The 17882-nt window shown below is 43.7% G+C and overlaps 1 pseudogene; it reads right to left on the minus strand.

Annotated features, from left to right (window-relative positions):
* Positions 1 to 17882, minus strand: part of LOC121516234 — a 227414-nt pseudogene that overhangs the window by 50280 nt on the left and 159252 nt on the right.

Genomic DNA, 17882 nt, shown 5'->3' on the forward strand with positions numbered 1-17882 from the left:
TAATTTGGAGGCCCAGAGGAACAGACCAGTGGCTCTTCTGTGGGCCTAAAATTAATTGTAGTGATTGAACCAAATATACTGATGCATCTCATGTCATGTACCACACCCAGAAAACTACAGAACTTACCCTAATGGCAAATTTAAACACCTAAGACTCAGCAGAGATCTGAAGGAGATTTATAAATCTTTGGTGTTTTGAAGCCTGGATCAGACAGATCTGTAGATGAGGGGTAATGTCCAAGTCCTCAAACAAAATAAAACATTTAAAGACGTCACTCTGACACGCCTAAGGACTCTCATCATTATTTTAAGATATATTACAGACTCAAAAGTTATTGCTGTCCTAACTAATTACCTAAAAGCCTTTATGACCAATCACAGCCCCTATCCAACTTCCTGTTCCCATGGTACCACCTGGATCTACCTCAGGGTGTCAGCCCATAACCAAAACAGACCCTCTCTTAGGTGTCAAGAGGTCAGATCACGTTCAAATAGACGTCATCAGACATTATGGTGAGTCGAGGCAGACATGACAACATTAGCACCAACCTGAACCTTATCCTACAAACCTATCCTTCAGTTATGAAGAATTTCTGCCCTTTCACTACCCAAACAGCAGCATTATCCACCCAAACACATGGCAAATACATCAAACTGTCCGTACCTTTATGAAATCACAGGGATTCTCCTCTACTGTAACTATATCCGTATGTAAAAATCACTGTTTGCCATGAAACAGGAAGTAGTTTTTCAGAGTTCTGACCTGGACTTTTCTTACAGTCCAACAGAACAAAAACTCTCAGTTCATATTAGATCTATTTTTTGTAGTTGTTGCATGACTAGTTTCAAACATGTGCGCTTTTTTCATCAAAATGTGAATTGCTTTCAAGGTTGCAATGTCTTATTTTGCACAGCAGGTTGTGATTTTTTTCCTACTCTTTATCTCCATGGTTACGCTATCGTCATTACTTTAATCTAGTGCCTTCTTTCTTTCTAAATAAAAAAGCAGGGTTGTTTTAGTTAGAGCAGGCAGTAAGGTGCATATACAAATTTCAAAGCAAAAGCATTACAAAGAAAAGGTTAAGAGAAAATGCTGTCGTACTAACCAAAGTAAATGGATGTCAGGAAGTCATTTTGCACATGCATTTCTACATATTTCTTAATGCTTAAGCAGTGTTAAACAGCACTTTTAAAAAACAGACATTTGAAAATAATTCATTAGTATGAAAAACAAACAAAATTTCTCTATCAGCTGGGTAAAATGCAACAGTTTGCAAATGCTGCAGCCATAGGTTTGATAGGCCATCGAATGTACGTGGCAGTATGAAAAAGAAAGATGCTAATATGTAGAGGTGTTTAGGCCAGGTTTGATATTTTTTATATGTTAAACTCAAAGAAGGGATGTTTAGGATTGGGAATGTTACTGGCTTCTTACAGGAAGTGGCGCTATAAGTAAATCATGAAAATAGCATTCAAGTATATAGAGGGGCAGCCAATCAGATGTTTCATGTGCGAGTTTTGGCTACCTCCTGTGAAATGGCGAGATATTGCCAAATTCTGAAGCCTTTATTTCAAAATCAGAGCTTGATAAATTCAGCACAGTAAGATAAATTAACAAATGGCCCATTTGTACCACTTCCTGTCACCACTAGGGTGCACTTTGATGAGATCTTTGCACGCTGTCTTGGCGGAATATTTTGATGAACACAAAATAATCTATCCAAAAGTTACAACAGGTTAAAGTTGTTTAACACCAAAAAGGGCCTTACTTTGAAATTAAGGTGAATACAGTGGACTTCCTGTTGAGATTTTGGTATGGTTCTTGATGAATTTTTGCTGGTCTAGTAATGTTGCATTTGCAAACCAAAAATCATCAGCCTAGATTGAATTGTGTCCAGAGGCTGATTGTTTGAAGTGACGTAGGGGAAAAAAATATATACTTATTTAGGATTTGACCACAGCCCTGACCTATGGTGAAATCTTTCACAACTTTAGATCTCCAACTTATCTACAATGAGCAAAAAAATCTGCAGTGAATCAGATCAAATCCTTAGATCAGTTTGTTTAAATGTGCAACCTGAAAAATGTCAAATTTTCCCTTTAATGGCTATGATCTCACTTCCTGTACATATTTCTAATAGACAGTGTATTAGTTTTTATTTGCCTAGACATGATACATTTGTGTACCAATTTTTATGAATATAGCTCAAACCAGTGGGCGGGGCTATCCAAACAGGTTTCTAGGGGGGCGCCAGTTTCTCTCAGCCCAAAAAAACACAGAAATACAAGATCTTTCACCAGGTATTAAAGGCTCATTTAGGTGAGTCTTTGAGCAGATTAAGGCCTCAAATTAGCATTCATTTGATGGGTGAAAACTAATGGTTAACCCTACAGTTTCAATAGGGTCCCTGCACCGTGGTCGGTGCTGGGGCCCTACATATGTGATTTGCCTCATTTAAACAGCTGCTTGAGCTCAAGGTGAACCTCCAACTGCTGACCTCCAAAGTGTAGCAGATCTGATGCATCTTTCGAGTCCGTTTTCAGCTCCAGGTAAGTCTCACCTGTCCTCTCCTCTCTGGCGGACTCACATAAAGGCGTTCTGAATCCTTTCTCTCTCTCCCTCTCCTCAGCGCGGGATCATTTGTGTGTTTTTTTTTTCTGCAGATAGGCGCTGATATGAGATCAGAGATGAGCGGTCTGGGGGGAGGATGCAGGATTACTGGAACATCTCAGCAGGCTCATTACCCTGCTCACACCAGCAGCTCCCACAATCCATCAGGCCTGCATGCTTCACAGGAGCATGTATACATCCTCTAAGCTTCTGTTTACATCCTCCTCCTCACAACTGTTTACATTCATTTAGCTCTCCTATTTTTCATTCGCCGTTCCCAGCGAGCCGCTCTCCGCTCTCTGAGTGGGAATCTGTTTTTCTGCGCCGATGGTTTGTACATATTTACCAGCCGGAGATGAAATCTGCACTTTGGGGGATCCCGGCTCACCTTTACCTTTTTGTTTGTGCGCTGATGGCCTTGTCAGAGGCGCAGTCACGCCCCCGATAGACTTTATCAGGCGGCGCTCTGCGTGGCTTCCTCCTGTATTACACTTATCATTTCAAATAGACTCCATATTCCATATCAAACACCTCCCCCGCCTCCATCTCTGCTACATGTGCTGCAATTTCCCATCTCCCCCGGCGCTTTGATTGATGCAGGTCAGAGCGGCATTTGGCCTCGCTGCCTGCTGATGATTCCTCACTTCCTTCAGGGCGGGGGGGGGGGGTGGTCTGTCAAAAACACGACACGGCGAGGCATAAGTGAACGCCTGATTTGTTTTGCTGCCTGTCAAAGTGGCCGAGCGGCGTCAGCTGTGGACAAGCAGCCATAACATTCTGATGCACCTCTGCAGACGCTTATTGATCAGCTGATTTATTCCTCCTTCAATTCATCACTCAATCATCAGAGAGCGGACAGCCGAGGAGGAGGAGTAACTAAACATGAGCAGGGATGTCTTACATTTGTGGCAAGATGAAAAACTCCGGGCTGTAAAAACTGTAATAATTTTCCATAAGTGTATGAAGTTGAAAACTAAATGTTTGTGGTTGCTGTTTGTTTTAGCCTTTTTAATAACTGATGCTAGGTTTGCATCAGCTTCGCCATGAAACAGGAAGTAGTGCTTTCAGAGTCTTCAGGCCCCGTGGATTAAAATGTGTCAAAATGGCACTCTGAATAAATGAGGAAATTATAAATAACATAAAGAAACACAATTCATTCAGCCAGTTTGACTGGGTTACAGTAACTTAAAATCCCCGTCCACTTCAAATGTCTTGTTAGTCTCAGGAAGTTTGCACTGTGTATGTTTGAGACAGGGTTACCTGCAAGGTAAGTCCTGTGAGTTTCATTCACATGCATATAAGTTAGGTTTCGTAACATCACTTACATTTGAATCTTATGAACCCCTCCCCCCTCCTCAATCAAGCATAATACATTTTCTATACCACTTATCCCATTGAGAGTCACAGCGGCGGCGGCGGAGCTTCTCCCAGCTGTGATTGGGCGAGGCGGGGTACACCAAGGGCCGACATATAGAGACAGATAACCAGGCACACTCACGCTCACACCTTCGGCCAATTTTGAGTCACCAATTAACCTGATGAGCATGTTTTTGGTGGTGGGATGAAGACGGACTACCCAGAGGGAACCCACGTGTGCACGGGGAGAACATGCAAACTCTGCACAGAAAGACCCTAACTGGGGAGAGAACCAGGGACCTTCTTGCTGTGAGGCAACAGCGCAAACCCCTCCGCCGCCATGCAGCTGTCAGTCAGGAAGATCCCCATGGATTTTGAAGAATTTTCCAAAATTGGTGTCAGTCCTCTGCCTTTCTCATTCAAAAATTCTGTGCTATGACTCATGTCTGTACGAGTGTTTTAAGACTGGAATAACTTCCTGTTAACCTGACATGTCAGATGGATTTGTTTCACACATCTATCTGGAAACCACTCATAGACAGCGTTTGGGAAAGGGCAGAGCCAATGAAAAAACTCATAGGGTGATTGGATGAACGTTCTGTCCGTCACATCTTTACAGGCTAATCAGAGCAATAAAACGTGACATCGTAGTCCCAAACCGAGGTGCGCTGCTACCGAGAGTAAACTCCATAGAGAACTGCATAACGTAACCCATGGCGACTATAGACGTGTCAGTGCATGACTTTTGTCATGTACTCATCAACTCACTGCTGTTCTTTTTCTTCTTTTAACAAAGAAATGTCGTCAAGTTCTGATAAAACTGACGCTTTAGCAGCATCCACGCCAATGTCTTCCGCTATTACTCCACCAATGCTTGCTTACGTCATGACTCTGCTGTGCCTGAAAGTACGGCTCCTCGTCGCTGATTGGTCCTGTCACTGTCTAACCGGGCCCAAACGGTTCAGATGGGAGCTTTGCAAGATGGATTCACCAGTGAGAAAAACGGAAACGGGCGTATCAATCTGCTTTGTAAGGTTAACTTCCTGTTCCATGGCGAAACAAAATCTTTATCATGTGAATGCATTCAATCAAAAAATGTAAGACTGAGATTATTAGTCTCATTATAACAATTAAAATGCAGAGGTAACTTGATAACTTTTACTCTTTTTTCCCATTTTTTTTTTAAATTTTGTTCCAACTTTTCTGGAAAAATGACACCAAGTGCCACTGGACTCATGACTGAATGTTTTTAAGGCCTTGGATTGTAAAAATAAAAGGAGAAAACGCCCATCATTAGGCATTTTGAATCCACTGGGCATGCCAGCTGGTTGGTGGTTGTTAAAGAGACGGACTATCTAAAAGCAGGATGGAGAGATCTGAAGGAATACTTTTGTAGGATGAGCTGCAGGTATTTTCATCTCTGCAGGTAACCTCCTCTCTGTTAGTCTCGGAGCAACTCGCCATCTCTCTTACCCACATGAACATCTCACCGCGTCGTGTCTTCCTTTGACTCACGGGACTCGAGTGACAGAAGAACACCCACTCCCCTTCTGCTTCCTCCTCAGAGAGCGGCCGCTGACGAAACCACCTCAGTGATTAGAGTGCACATCCGCCCAGATCCAGCGCGTTAATCAGGGAATAATTACCTCCCTGATTAGAGCCGAGCGACGAGTGCCTCAAAGAAATAGGCCCCCCACCTGAGAAGTTATTATTTTTCTGGAGTCACGGCCGAAAATGCCCCCGCAGAAACAGCTAATTACCCGACATTAGTTCCATGAGTCCCCGTTCCCTAAGTGGAGCGGCGCCGCTGTGCTCTTTGATATATGAAATGTGGAGCTGACGGAGGAGGAAGTCCCCCGGCGGAGAACACACTTCTGCTGTCTATTAAAAGACGAGACGAGTGGCGAGATCAAAGACGAGCAGGAGGATCTGCCGTGTTGTTTCATTAAGGCCGTGTGATCGACACAAACGTCTCGTTACACACCGCGCCGCCAGATCAGGAGGTTTTAACCAATCAGAGGCTTGGCTGAGCGCAGAGGAGAGACGGACCAAGTCTGAGTCAGCAGATATCAACAGGAACGTTCACCTGAGGAGTTTATTTGACTGTTTCCTTCTATTAACGATGATTTTAACATACCCAATACAACTTCAACAGAACTACACTTATTCTACTCATACTATTCAATATCTTCAAATCTAAGCTTTACAGAGATGAAGAAGACGATTTACACACTTTAAGTTTAGAGGCCAAACTTCTCCACCGCCCGGAACTGGCTGGGCCCTGATAAACCAGAGAACCGGCCCCTGATAAACCCAGAGAATGGCCCCAATAAACCCAGAGAATGGCCCCTGATAAACCCAGAGAATGGCCCCGATAAACCCAGAGAATGGCCCCTGATAAACCCAGAGAATGGCCCCGATAAACCCAGAGAATGGCCCCTGATAAACCAGAGAACCGGCCCTTGATAAACCCAGAGAATGGCCCCTGATAAACCAGAGAATGGCCCCGATAAACCCAGAGAATGGCCCTGATAAACCCAGAGAATGGCCCCTGATAAACCCAGAGAATGGCCCCTGATCAACCCAGAGAATGGCCCCTGATAAACCCAGAGAATGGCCCCTGATCAACCCAGAGAATGGCCCCTGATAAACCCAGAGAATGGCCCCTGATCAACCCAGAGAATGGCCCCTGATAAATCCAGAAAATTGACCCTGATAAACCCAGAGAATGGCCCCTGATTGACCCAGCTAATGGCCCCTGATTGACCTAGAGAATGGCCCCTCCCTTGTGATTTATTGTTGATGTCCAGTCATGTGTGTTGGATCATTAGCATTGGTGCTAGCATCCTGGCTAACAGTGACCTCATGTTGGAGCTGAAAAGTTTGAAGCTATTTTGGGTTCTGAAGTTGGAATTGTTTATTCATTCTCCTTTTAAACCATTTTCATCACTGTTACCGACCATTTTTGCTTCTGGTTGCCCATTTGTAACACTTTTTTGCCACTTTTTTACTCCTTCTTAGCCACTTTCCCCCCATCTTTGCAACTTTTTTCAATTTTTGCTACTTCTTTTATCCACTTGTCCCCTTTATTTTTGTCATTTTTCCATTTTTTTTTCAGTTTTAATGCCTTGTTGCCCCTTTTTGCTGTTTTTCAGCCATCCTTTCCCCATTTCTTACATCAACTTTTATTTCATATTTTGCTGCTTTTTGTTCGATTTTGCCACCTTCAACCCATCTTTCCATTCATCACCCTTTTTTGCTTCTTTTTAGATGTTCCTTCCCTATTTTTGCTACTTCTTGTTCTGTTTTGCCATTTTAACCCATATTCGCTATTTTTATTTTTACCAATTTTTGCCACTTTCTACTGAATTTTGCCATATTTTCCACTTTTACTCCATTTTTAAAATATTTCATTTAATGATTATTACAGCTTAACTTAATGATGGACCATAACTCTGCAGACCTCCATGGGCCCCCAGTTTTGCAGGGCTCTTTTTAGAAGCCCTGATGGGCAGCTTTGGAATGAACTAGGTCTTTTTATCACTAGATCAGCAAGTTGGATCCACACCTAGTTTGACCTGTTATGTCAGCCCCCATGATTACTTGGGTTTTGGGACCCCTTGCGCAAGCTCAAGCTGTTTCACTGTTTAAAAAGAGAAAAAAAAACACAATGGAAGAAAGTTTCGGACCAGTACCGGACCCCTAGCCTGGCTAGTTCATAGTGATGGCAGCAGTAGATGAGAGGAGAGAGGGGTCAAAATGATGCTTAAAGAAAGAAAAACAGCTGGAGATTCTCATAAACAGCTCTGATCCGAGGTACATCTCACATTTCCTCCATTGTGCTTGTCTATTTACTAATTCTGAGGACTGTTTTGGTGGTCTTTGTTGTCGACTTCACTGCCCCCCCTCCTCTGAAACCTCACACCTCTCTCAGGCTCGGTGGTCGGGCCAGAGCCGCCTGTCAATCACAGTTTAAAGTTCATGAAATTTCTATGAGCATCGATTGGAGCAGCAGAGGCGAGTGGAGGAGGAGGGGGTGTTAGTGACTCCATTGATTGATCAGGTGTCTCTCTCTCTCTGTCTCTCTCTCTGCTGTGAGCGGAGGGGCGAGCTGCCAGGAGGAGCTGCAGCTCTCTCCGTCAGGTGTGATCGTAAACATCCAAAGGTGAGGCTGAGTGGTGTGAGATCGCAGGTAAAAACATCTGTCAGTGTTTTCAGACAGCTGAGAGCTTTCAACACCACATCCTGGTGGGAGATGAGGCTTAGGACTCTTAAAGAAATAAAAAAGATCTACATCTGCAGGTGGTAATTTATGTACTGTAGTTTCAAACTGCTGAAAAACAGATTTTTTTCACTTATTTTTGGTTGATCCTTGCTATTTTTATTATTCCCAGCCCTACAACTCCAGCTCGCTTCCTCCTACAGACTTCATTTAGCCTTTAAACAGATATTTATGCTGGATTCACTTTATTTCCATCTTTGACAGATTTTTAATAACTACTGGTAAAGTTTGGTGATATGTTTGACTTTTACTGTGTGTGTGTATGTGACAGAATGTTGGGACTTCTCAGTGAGATCAAAAATAATGTTTGCTGGAGAACAGCAGGGCAACAACAGGCAGAACTAACATGCTCCTCACTGGTTCCATCCATTTTTTTAAAAGTTGCCAACTATGGTGTAATAGTAGGTAAAAAAGGAGGGAAAAAGCCCCCAACATTCCCAGCTTCACCAACATTCCATTCTCTGCCTCTGATGACGTCATCCTCGAAAGCAGTGTTACTCAACCCTCTTCACCTAAAGAGCCAACTTGTTGAAAACTACAACTGCAAGAGCCAAAATCTAAGTGGTGAAAAGTGGTGAAAAAATGGGTAAAGGTGGCAATAACAATAAGCAAAAGCCGGCAAAAAGGGTAGAAAAGCAGAAAAAAAGGCAAAAATGGGTGAAAAGGGACAAAAAAGGGATAATAAGTAGCAAAAAACTATGTTACAGGTGTCAAAAATGGTCAGAAAGTGGCAAAAAGGGTAAAAAAAAAAATAGAGGGAAAAAATACAAAAAGCAGAATAAAAGAGGCAAAAACTGGTTAAAAAGGACAAACGCATAGCAAAAAATGAGCGGAACGAGCCAATCAGAGCAACAAAACATGTGACATTGTCGCAACTGAGGTGCGCATTACGCGAACCATGGTGACTGTAGACATATCAGTACTCAACTTTTTTCCTTTTTGAAAAGAAAACAATAATAATAACAATAATAATAATATCTTGATTTTATATAGCGCCTTTCAAGAAACCCAAGGACGCTTTACAGGAACACAGAGACATGGACAAACTATGTGAGGGGTAGGATGAGTGTAAGGGCTGGTTTAGTGAAGACTGTAGGCTGTGGTGAACAGGTGGTGCTTGAGACACCTCACTGCTCACTGCTGTTTGTTCTTTGTTCTTCTTTTAACAAAAAAATGTCATCAAGTTCTGATAAAACTGGCGCTTTAGCAGCATCCACGCCAGTCTCTTCCGCCATAATTGCGCAGGCCTCCTGTTGCTGCTTGCCTACGTCACGACACTGCCGCGCCCGAAAGTACTGCTCCTCATCACTGATTGGTCCTGTCACTTTCTAACCGGGCCCAAACAGTTCAGACAGGAGCTTTGCGATATGGATTTTCCAGTGAGAAACATGGAAACAGGTGTATCCATCTGCTTTGCAAGGTTAGCAAAAGGCAGCTTGAATGGGCAAAAAGTGGCAAAAGTGGTAAAAAAACAGAATGCTGGGACACAGTGAGATCAGTCGACAGACCTCGTTGTTGATTTGAGCACAAATGCAGGTTTTGAATCAGTTGTTCTGTCAGCATGTTAAATGCGCTCTTGAATTTCGCCACAATAATGACTCCATAACGAAGCACTTTAAAAGTACAGATTGAGAAACAGTATGTCATGTTTAACCACTGTACACAGATGAACTGGCTGTATGATCCAGAGATAGTCTGAGCCTTCAGCCTGCAGAGATTCAGGATAAAATGTTCAAAACTGACACAAAACGGTCAAATAAAGCGGTGACTCCCTCTCCTCTAGAAGCTGGTAGTGAGCCGCTCACACATAATTGCCTCCATGTGTTACTGTGACAGTAATTAAACAATAAAAATTCAGAAGTCAATTAGTGAGAGCTGCTTCACATGTCGAGAGGACAAACGGGAACAGAGAGAGGAGGGAGAGGGGGAGGAGGGAGAGAGACAGGAGGGGGAGAGGAAAGTTTACAGCGTCTCAGATTTGAGGTTTAACTTTCTCCTCTCGGTTACATGTTCACAAGACCTTTAGCAGACCCTGATGGAACAATCTGCTAATGCTTTCCACGTGTGAGCGTCACAGCTGGAAGAACAAAACGTACAGAGATCAGCCGTACCTACAGGAGCTGCTGAACGTGTGTCAGATTATTGATTATATTCATCTTTTCATTATCAGCCTGTTTAATCAACAAATACACAGTCTCATCACACTAGAATGAGCTGTTAGATTCTCTCTATTCGAGTCATAATAAACTGCAGTGGGAACTTCAGAGAGATGGCAATAATCAGCAGAAATGTGACCTTTTTATCTTTATATTAGCTCAAACATTAAACTGAGTTAGTTAAATATTGAGAATGATTAGTGGTTAAGAGCTGCTGTTTATCTGTGGAGTGTTTTAATCTCAGTGTCAGCCCCACAGGAGAGGAAACACCCACGCTAAACACAACACCAGGAGAGAAGGCTGCACTGACTGACAGTTCCTCTAGTGTCCACTAGAGGCTGCCTCCTGCAGTGAGTCCATCCCCATAGGGCCCCATGTTAAAATGCCACACTTTATTTAAATGATGAGTGATTAATCAGTGGTAGGCTTCATCCACTAACACTTTATTTTCCATCACTATGAGAACAGGATGATGCTACAGCAAGCTATACTAGCAAAACTACAATACACCCCAAGGGACAAAATAATCATAATCAATTCATTAATCAGGGTTTCTGACCTAAACATGATAAGGCTAACAGCCCAAGTTTTACGTTCTGTAAGTATAAAAAACAGATTTTCCCAGGATCGTTTAGAAGACCCTGACCAGACCCCTCCCTCTCCTTGTGTTTCTGCTCTCTGGATGTGAACAAACTCCTACAGAAGGTTCAACATCTGGTTTAGAGACTGACTCCAGCTGCACATTAACTGGTAATGTTCATCTGTCCATTTACTTTTGTCCGTTTAATGTTTGAACACTCAGCAGATCTCACATGATGTCATCCATCTTTACCGAGCACAGATACCCTCTGCAGGCCTCACCAATGTTGGGGGGGGGGGGCAGGTCGAGGCCTGCCAGAGGAAAACCCTCCAGAGGAAACCCCCCCCCCCACACACACACCCACACCCACACACACACCCCACCCTAAGGAAACCCTCCATCTCCACAGTCATAGAAGTGAAAGTCGAGCCTCCTTTAGAATCATCATCAGGCTAAATCATGAAGGTCGAGCTCTGTGTGCGACGCTTTAACCTGCACAGGAAACAACAACTGCTGGATGGTTCCTAGTCTAAGTCAGGCTGGAGACAAACCAGACGGTTTTTAAAATCTTAGGCTGAGCCTACACTAGACCACCGGGTAGCGCCACCATCAGGAAGTACTTTTACAGCTTAAATATAAACAGTTAAACGTCCCCTCAGCCAGGACTTCACCCTCACTCCGTTTCTTTTTTTAATTTGCTGCAAACTCAATGCATGCCAGGACGACCTGCTGAGGATTTTATCCTGCTTTTTGCAGTTTTTCACTTTTTTTGCCACTTTTCAACCATTAAAGCTGCCTTTTGCAATTAAATGCCACTAATTTCCCATTTAGCCACTCTTTCATGCATTTTTCCCTCCTTTTTTCTGATTTTTGCCCATTTTAGTCACTTTTCACTTATTTTTCTCCATGTTTTTGCCACTTATGTACCATTTTTCCTATGTAACTCAAATTTTTTTGCCACTTTTGCACTATTTTGCCACTTTTCTCACAGTGTTTGCCGCTTTAAGCCCATTTTTGCCGCTTTTTTGCCTCTTTTTGCCACTTCCCGACCATCTAACTGCATTTTGCAAGTAAATGCCACACTAGGCCAATTTTTCCCACCTTTTTCTCTGATTTTTGCCCATTTTAGTCACTTTTCACTCATTTTTGCACTTTTTCGCCACTTTTAACTCATTATTTGGTCACTTCCCACCCATTTTGCCACTTTTCTCCCACTGTTTGTCGCTTTTTGACCATTTTTGCCACCTTTAACTTATTTAAATTGCCACTTTTCACCACTTAGATTGTGGCTCTTGCAGATGTATTTTCAACAGTTTGGCTCTTTGGTTGACCAGGGCTGAATAACACTGACATGGACAAATAATCAGATGTGACTAGCTTTGGATGGAGGCACACCCTCTGATCATTGGGGGGAAGAGGTGGGGTCAAATCAGGCCCAACAATCAGGTCTGGAATCATCTGGAGTGGAGCCAGTCTCAAAGACAGAAAACCTCCAGCAGAGCTCAGAAACAGACTCAGTCCACATCGATAACCTGCTGCAAACATGATCTCCATATCAGGAATCAATATCCTCCTTCTGTCGGGTTTAAAAACCAGGACCCACACTCTCTTTTCTCCTCTCGCCTCTCCTCCTTCCTCCTCCCCCTCCACACCTGAGTCTGACTTTATCATCTTCTTTATTTCGTCCACACCTCTTCTTCCTTCTGTCAGCTCAATCTCTCACTTCCATCATCTCTGTGCCTCCCCCCTCCTCCTCCCCCGTGCTCCCCCTTTCTGGAGCTCCTGCAGATCCCCTGGTGCAGCTGCAGGAGAAGGGGGAGGATGGGGGAGGTGTTGGGGGTTGAAATTAATGAGAGGAGCCTGGAGGTATTGACTTTCCTGGGAAAACACAGCTCTCTAAAAATCAGTGGCCGAGCGCCGCAATAACTCAGCACCCATCGATCCCACAGCATCACCTCCTCCTCACCCATCCTCCTCCCCCCTCTTCCCCTCCTGCAGGCTGCATTGATCCCGGTACTACATCCCAGACTGGGCCTTATGGACCCAGTACTACAGGACTAAGGCTGGCTGTGTGGACCCAGTACTGCAGGTCTGAATCCAGCCTTGTGGTTCCAAAGTTTCAGGTATGGATCCAGCATACAGGTCTGAATCCAGTCTCAGGCCTCTGCTCCTCCTCTCCTCTCCTCACTTGTCATTCTGCAGACTTTCTCGCCTTTGGCCGTTTTTTTCAGAGTGAAGCTGGGGGATCAAATCCTGAAGCTGCTTTAAGCTGCAGAGAGGAAGAGAGGAGGGAATTCTGGGAAATCCCTTGAATCTGACTGCTCCTGGATTCACCTCCAGCTGCACCTCCTCTATTGGCTACTGAGAGGATGAGGAGTAACTGTATGAGGAGTTACAGTCGAAGGAGGCAGAGGGGTCGTTCAGTGACTCCCAACCAACCTGGGATCTATGAGGTCAGAAAAATCATGGTCTATGTCAAAGTTAATCTGTGATAACCACATTTTATTTTTAATCTCAAAAACAACCACTCTCTATCAGGGGCCACTCTCTGGGTTTATCAGGGGCCACTCTCAAGGTTCATCAGGGGCCATTCTCTGGGTTTATCAGGGGCCACTCTCAAGGTTCATCAGGGGCCACTCTCTGGGTTTATCAGGGGCCATTCTCTGGGTTTATAAGGGTCCACCCTCTGGGTTTATCAGTGGCCACTCTCAAGGTTTATCAGGGGCCACTGTCTGGGTTTATCAGGGGCCACTCTCAAGGTTCATCAGGGGCCACTCTCAAGGTTCATCAGGGGCCATTCTCTGGGTTTATCAGGGGCCACTCTCTGGGTTTCTCAGGGGCCCAGTCTCTGGGTTCATCAGGGTCCATTCTCTGGGTGTTTTAGGGGCCAGTCTCTGGGTTTATCAGGGCCCATTCTCTGGATTAACAAGGGCCAGTCTCTGGGTTTATCAGGGGCCCATTCTCTGGGTTTCTCAGGGGCCCATTCTCTGGGTTTTTCAGGGGCCATTCTCTGGGTTTATCAGAGGCCATTCTCTGGGTTTATCAGGGGCCACTCTCAAGGTTCATCAGGGGCCACTCTCTGGGTTTATCAGGGTCCATTCTCTGGTGTTTTAGGGGCCAGTCTCTGGGTTTATAAGGGCCCATTCTCTGGATTAACAAGGGCCAGTCTCTGGGTTCATCAGGGCCCATTCTCTGGATTAACAAGGGCCAGTCTCTGGGTTTCTCAGGGGCCCATTCTATGGGTTCATCAGGGGCCATTCTCTGGGTTTTATCAGGGGCCCATTCTATGGGTTCATCAGGGGCCCATTCTCTGGGTTTATCAGGGGCCATTCTCTGGGTTTATCAGGGGCCCATTCTCTGGGTTTATCAGGGGCCATTCTCTGGGTTTTAGCAGGGGCCCATTCTCTGTTAATAGAAAAGAAAGGTGTTCTTATTTTCAACAGGTGAATCTACCTCCATCTTTCCTATAATAGGTGATTTTATGTCTGTATATTCTCGATTAAATGTTTAAAGACACTAAGAAGACGACAAAGTTACTGATAGAGATGAGGCATTCAGGATTTTAAATCTCATCTCATTTCACACCCAGGAACGACGACGCTGCTGGCACACTGAGCACGCTCCGTAGATGCACATGTCTCGTTGCTGCTCTCTTTAAATGTGGATGTGTGAATGAGATGAACTGGCGATGTGAGCGCACAATATGGCGGCGGTGCTGGCAGAAGGAACGGGGAGAAGATTTGGGAGAGTTACAGGAAAACTGAGCGATGTTATGATGCAGCCACCTGTCGGGCTCAGCCCCGCGATGCCTTCAGGGACACCAGGTTTTTGTAGTTTCCTATCAATCAAGCTGGAGTCAGATGTTCACGCTTCTTCATGAGGTTTGTGGATCTTTCTGCTGACGCGGACAAAAACAAAATCATGCTGATTTAAAGGAACAGACCGCACATTTCACCAGTTTTTCTGCAGTGATAGATTTCAAGCAGAAGATTTATAATTAGGACTCAAGCTCTGACTCTGGATGAGGACCCAATTAAACATTATTTGTCTATAATACTATTTCAGAGTTGGACTACTCTTTCCAACATTTTCTTTGGTAGTGTAATAAGACAAATTAAACCAGATAACTCTGCAATGCTTTTGTCAGCCTTCACAGGAATGATCACACCTAGAGCCACTTTGTCACAGCACCCCCTTCTGCCAAATTAAAATTCTTTATCTGATTTATGACCCCCCCCCCAAAAAAAAAAAAAAAAAAAAAATCATTTTAAACATTCAGCCCCAGCACACCATTGAACCTATACTTGTGATTTTTGGTCTGATTATGCATCATGACTACACCTACAAAAAAGCCTCTTGGACCTGCACTCTAATCACAACAGGAAGTCAACCATCTTGATTCGGGATGTGACGAGGGGGCGTCTGGACCCGGATGGCGTGAGGGGTGATCAGCTGGACAACAAAACAAACAGACAAATAAATAAAAGCACGTGGTCAGTCCGGGTTCACAGGTCAGATGTTTGGCTTTGACTAACAGGTGAATTTTGTTGAAACACAAAGTTCAAACTTAGAAGTGAAAGCCTGACTATGAGGAGGAGGAGGGGAGGTAAAGCAGGTGGGCGGAGCCACTTGCTTCTTCATAAACTTTAAAAATAAACTCAGAATTGTGTTTTTAGAAAAGTTCCTCATCCCCTTCTGACAATGTTCAAAGCTACTCCACCTGACACAACATTCAGACATTTATCATAAAGTCCACTTCCACATTCACGCTGGAGGTGGTCCCAGGAAAAGTCTGGGCTTCAAGGTTAAAGTGCTTTTTTCTGTGCATTTCTCCCTTTACATATGAAAATAGAATCATTTTCCTACACTTTTTTTATTTTTTGTCACTTTTCAAAATTTTAACCGTTATTTTGCCACTTTACACCAATATTCGCCACTATCTTACCACTGATATCTCACTCTAAAACCAACTTTTTGCATTATTTAAATCATTTTTACAACTATCTTGCCCTTTGTTCTAGTTTTACAGCATTTTTTGCCACTTTTCACTGACTTTTGTTTAAAGTTGTCTCTGTTTCTTCTACTTTTTTCTGGCATCCTGACGTCTAACATTACTTTCCAAACAGTTGTGTTTAATGTGCCCACATTCTTAACATTACCGAAGAAAGGTAAGTCTGTCAAGGTTAAATTGTACTACAGCATGAATAAATACAATTATTTTCTATTTCTATGATAATAGTGGTTATTATTCAGGTTAATTATCAACTATGGTTTCCTCAGATTAACTCAATAACATACCACAATTTTGCTGACCCCCAGTTTGGCCCCTGAATGCTCTCCTCTATTCCCCTTAGGGACGGCCTCCCAGTTTCCCAGCTTTAATTTTCTGTGTATTTCCTCTTGTTAATGGTAAACGGTGAGTAGTGGGACGGTACTCCTCTGTCAGTGAGCCACCAAACTTTCTTTCTATAACCGTTCGACTTCTCCTTCTAATCTGGGTCATCATCAGTCTGTGTTCAGAGGGATTCTGGGCTTTGGAGTCCGCCTGCTCGCCGCCTGACGCCGCTGATCAAAGTGAGGAGCTCCATCAGTGGCGTGTGATGTGCAGCGAGCAGTGTGTGGAGGTATATCTGTCTCCTTCCCTGCCAGGTGTTCTGCTCTTCTGGACCTGCTTCAATATTTCATGTTGCTCCGTATGCACGGCTCCTCCTGCTCCTCTACGCGCTCAATCTACATATTTTTGGGGGCATGCAGACCTGACGGAGCAGCACACCACAGACGCAGGTGTTTGTACCAATGAGTGTGTGTTTGGATGAATGTGAGAAGATGCAGATGATGGAGAGCATGATGAGTGGTGTGTGCAGCTGTTTTCAGAGCTGAACCAGATAGAGTTTAACTACAAAGTTTCTCTGCAGATTTCATGATTATAGTTAGATATTAGAAACTTTGGAAAAACTCACTGTTTATAAAATGAAATTCACATGTAAAAACTCCAGATTCTTATATCAGAGTCAGTAGGAAGAGGAAGCTCTTACCTCACTCCAAACCAACATGGTGCCGAAGACGACCTGCAGACCGTCAAAGAAGTTATCCCCGATAAGGATGACGGTGGCGCCACCGGTCGTCCAGCCTTCGCTCGGGCTGATGGCTTTGATGCAGGGCGTAGCTGCTTCGGAAACACAGACGACACAGTAGAAACATGAGTGTTACAGTTAGAAACAGGAGTGATACAATAAGAAATAGGAGTGATACAGTTAGAAACAGGAGTGATACTGTTAGAAACAGGAGTGATACTGTTAGAAACAGGAGTGATACAGCTAGAAACAGGAGTGATACAGTAAGAAACAGGAGTGATACAGTTAGAAACATGGCTGAAAAAGTTGAAACAGGAGTGATACAGCTAGAAACAGGAGTGATAGAGTCAGAAACAGGAGTGATACAGTTAGAAACGGGAGTGATACAACTAAAAACAGGAGTGATACAGAAAGAAACAGGAGTGATACAGTTTTGAATCATGGGTTAAACAGTTAAAACAGGAGTGATACAACTTGAAACAGGAGTGGTACAGTTAGAAACAGGAGTGATACAGTTGAAAACAGGAGTGATATAGTTAGAAACAGGAGTGATACAGTTAGAAACAGGAGTGATACAGTTAGAAACAGGAGTGATAAATTTGGAAACAGGAGTGATACAGTTAGAAACAGGAGTGATACAGTTGAAAACAGGAGTGATATAGTTAGAAACAGGAGTGATACAGTTAGAAACAGGAGTGATAAAGTTGGAAACAGGAGTGATACAGTTGAAAACAGGAGTGATACAGTTAGAAACAGGAGTGATACAGTTAGAAACAGGAGTGATAAAGTTAGAAACAGGAGTGATACAGTTGAAAACAGGAGT

This window comes from Cheilinus undulatus, linkage group 10, assembly GCF_018320785.1.
Source record: "Cheilinus undulatus linkage group 10, ASM1832078v1, whole genome shotgun sequence".
Classification (NCBI taxonomy): domain Eukaryota; kingdom Metazoa; phylum Chordata; class Actinopteri; order Labriformes; family Labridae; genus Cheilinus; species Cheilinus undulatus.